This window comes from Lolium rigidum, chromosome 5, assembly GCF_022539505.1.
Source record: "Lolium rigidum isolate FL_2022 chromosome 5, APGP_CSIRO_Lrig_0.1, whole genome shotgun sequence".
NCBI lineage: Eukaryota > Viridiplantae > Streptophyta > Magnoliopsida > Poales > Poaceae > Lolium > Lolium rigidum.
In genome coordinates, this window is record NC_061512.1 from 13,675,617 (window position 1) to 13,679,783 (window position 4,167).

A 4,167-nucleotide genomic window follows, 5' to 3' on the forward strand; every position below is an offset into this window, starting at 1 on the left:
AACCTGGGATATTACAGTGAGAGCCTTCGTGCTTGAGTTACTTGTATCCTCATATAGGTTGCTTCACCTAGTTTGCATTAGGCTCATCTTTATATTCCGCAAAGCCTAATATTACAAAGAAAAAACTAAAATCTGTAGAAACCTATTCACACCCCCCCCCCCTCTAGGTTTACCATCTCTGAACTTTCACTCCTACTCTCAAGCCACACCTCATGCTCCCTTTAAACGTGCTATGGATGATGAAGTATCCACTCTTAATCTGAATGAGATGTGGTTCCGTCTCTTCCAGGACTCAAGACACAATGTTATTGACCGTAAGTGGAGTTTCAAGTTAAAACACAAGCCTGGTGGCACTATAGATAAGTACAAGGCTCTTCTCATGTCAAATGCATTTAAACAACATCATGGAATTAACTATGATTATATTTTCAGTTCAGTTGTCAAGCCAACAACCATTTGTGTTCTTCTTTGTCTCGCCGCTAGCAATGGTTGGAGTATGTGTCAACTTGATGTTCAAAGTGTCTTTTCTCATTGGGTTCCTACTTAGGAGGTTTATAAGAAGCTGCCTCCAATATATCTTGATTCTAGCTGACCTCAACATTTGTGTAAACTGAAGAAATCCCTCTATGAATGCGGGATGTATGTCTAGCCGACTGCATTTGCACATACCGCCGATTATTTCACCTGACTCCGGAGAATGGATTTTTGGAGGTGGTAAAAAAACGATCATGGCATATTTCCGAGGCGGCCTAGAAAACCGTGTGCAAAAATTTGTATTATTAGCGACTACCGCTAGGAGACGGAATGGATAACTGCCACCGGCAAATGGTGGGGAACCGCCTCCGATGGCCAGTTTTGTACTAGTGATAAAAAGTTATTCGGTTTTTAGTTTCCAAGTTTGTGTTTTTGGTACAGAGAAATATTTAAAAAAAAATTGTGTCTCTACCATTCTATTTAGTCTCAGTGGGACAATACTCTCATTTTAGCACGCAAACTGGTCTGCCCTTGCTCCAGGTTTTTTATTTATATTTTGGTATCGAAGGTTCAACGCCAGGGTCACAGCCATGTCACCTATAAGGTGGGCTCCCATTGTCTAATACAGTGCCAACCAGTATAAAAAGACCATCATAACTCCTTCTAAACAATTAGCTTTAGATTCACTGTTTCTGCAACAAAAAAATTAAATGGTTTGTGCAATAGCAACCTTAAGAGTTACTGGTCTACGCAATTTTCTCGATTATCATGCATGCTTCTCAACGGTTTTATTTCTTTTTTGTGTGTAACCTACAAAGCTACTGAATGATACACATGAAAATATAAATTAGAAAATTTATAGTAAATTACGTAACCAGATCTTTGTTGCAACCAACATGCAACACCCATTTAGGAAAAATTACAATGCAAAATTAATATTATTTCTCAGTTGCAACCTCTATTATAGCTATATAAAAAAATCGGTTGCAACACCACTTGCAAGTGAACAAAAAATCAATTGCAACGCTAGTTTCAAGTGAAAAAAAATTGGTTGCAACGTGAAAAAACATCAGTTCCAACGCCACTTGCGGCTGAAAAGGCTCATTTGCAACCATATTTGTAATTGAGAAAAAAAATTAATTGTAACCCTACTAGTAATTGAGAAAAACTCAGTTGTAACTCCACTTACAACCGAAAAATCTAAGCTGCAAGCTCACTTGCAATTACGAAAAAAGTTAGTTACAATCCCACTTGCAACCGAAAAATCTAAGTTGCTCACTTAAATTGAGAATAAGTCGGTTTCAACCCCACTTACAACCGCAATTTCAGTTGCAACCTCTGTTGCAATTGAGAAAATGTGTTAGTTGTAATCCGATTTGCAACAGAAAAAATCTCAAGTGTTCCCTCAGTTGCAATTAAGAAAAATGTTGTAACCTCACTTGTAACTGAAAAGCCTCTGCTGCAACCCCACTTGAAACAAGAAATGTCTCAGTTACAACTCCAATAACGACAACTACGATTGAGATTTTCCATTTTAGAATTACAAAAATAAAATATTAAAAAGTTGAGGTGCAATTGCCGCTTTAGTAACTTGAACCGGCACTCTCTCTTCCTCCAGGTAGAAAGTGTAACATCTTCATCATCCATTTTACAATACCTTAAATAAAAGGAGGCAAAGGAGACTAGCAGCACACATAAGAAGACTAGTAGCCAAGAGGAAAAACAAACAAAAAATGCCCAACACAACACCTAGTAGGTAAAGCAACAATGACCCGTCGGCCGTGCGTACCAGAATGTGAAACACACAGAGAAAAGGGCCAAGACAAAACAACTACAACCCACAAACAAAAATTTAACATGCAAGATACACAACGGCTCATACAAGGGACAAAACAGGCCAACGTTCGGCACCCCTAGCAAACATGAATCTTGAAGGAGAAAGCAGTCAAACATCGCTCGACTTAGCTGAGCCCTAAACTAATTCTCTAGCAAATCCCGTTAAATAATCATTTACACTGTTTTTGGTTGCATAGAAAGTTGCAATGGAATTGAATTGGACTAAATTTTCAAATCCGGGATGGTGTGTTTAGAGACTGTTGTTGGAATCAAATGGTGTTCCTATTTCCAAATCATGTTTGGATTGCACCAACCGGTCGAAATGAATTGGCTGGGGTGGAGGGGTCGTTGGTGGCCAGAGTCGGCCGGAGAGAAGGGAGACAAGGAGCTGCACCGCCGCCGTTTCCCCTCACAACCGCTGTTGTCACCCTTCGAACCCAGTGGAAACTAGGGTTAGGGTGAGCGCTCGAAGAGGCCGACGGAGCTGCAGGTGGGGGGCGAGGACGGTGGGGAAGGGGGGAAGATGAGGAAGGGAGGGGACGCGGAGCTCGGAGGACGGCGGGGACGCGGAGCTCGGAGGACGGCAGGGACGCGGATGGGGAGCGGCGGCGGGCGGGGGTAGAGTCATGCAGCGGAGGGCCCATGCGACGGAGGGAGAAGAGCGAAGATGTACATTCGTTTCTGAACGTTTCTGAGGGAGCGAGCTCGAAATGTTTGGTCAGCTCTTTGCACAGGAGGATTTGGAGCGCCGAATTTTGTAGGTTGCCACAAGAAGATTCCAAGCGCAGACCAAACAACGGAATTGGCCCATTTCGCTCAAATTCCAACTCCACGCCCTAGTTCTACGCAACCAAACACAGTGCATTGGGATTTATAGTGTAGGAACCAATTTTATGTTCATACACAAGTTTCTACATTGCGCTCAGTTTTGTATAGAGGTTTAGACCTAAGTAAACGAGCAACTGATCAAGATACTCAGGGCATCTCCAACGGGCGACGCAAACAGACGCTGAGCAACCGTTTGCGTCGGCCGTGACCGAAAATGTGTCTGGGCCCTCCTCCAGCGGGGCGACGCAAAGTGACCGGGCCGTTGGCGGCGACGCAAACCTGGCACAAATATGCGTCAGGTTTGCGTCTCCGCGGACGGTCCGCGGTCGTGCCGAGCATCCTCCTTTTCCTACCCGGTCCTACAAGTCAAGGACGGCGAAATCGACTGCTTCGATTTGCTTCTTTTTCCCCTTCTTTGCTGCCCTAGTGCAACGCCACCACCCCAACCCCACCTGCCGCCGTCCCGCCGCAGTGCCGCAGTACTCGTTGTCCGTCTCGATTGTCGCCGCGCGGGAGAGCATGATCCTACTCGGGATTGACTCTTGCACGTACCTACCAGGTGTTTTGGGGCCAAGCGTTGCCGTTTACGCCGCCCTTCCGCGCCGCCCACGACCTGTTTGGTCATTTGGGTCGGTAGGTTTATTCTCCTGTTTTCGGCGCTATTGTGCGCGGCCATTGATCCACAGTTCATACCCATGCAGATGGACATGTGGAAGATGCTGCAGAAGTTCCGCGCGGAGGTCGTTGACTCCTCTTCCGTCAGTCGACGCAGACATTGGCAACTACTGTGGCCTTCATGATCCACGAGTTCACTTCAAATGAGGGGCCGGTGCACCGGGGCTCTGTCAAGGGCAGCTCCGGCTCCACAAGGACTACTTCCACCTCACTGATCTGGTGTACAAGGAAAAAATGTTCTGGCGCCCGTACAAGATGTCAAGGAGTTGTTCATGATCATTCTCCGGCGTCAGACACTACGACCCCTACTTCCAATGCAGGCCCGATGCAATAGGTGCGCTAGGTTTCACCTTG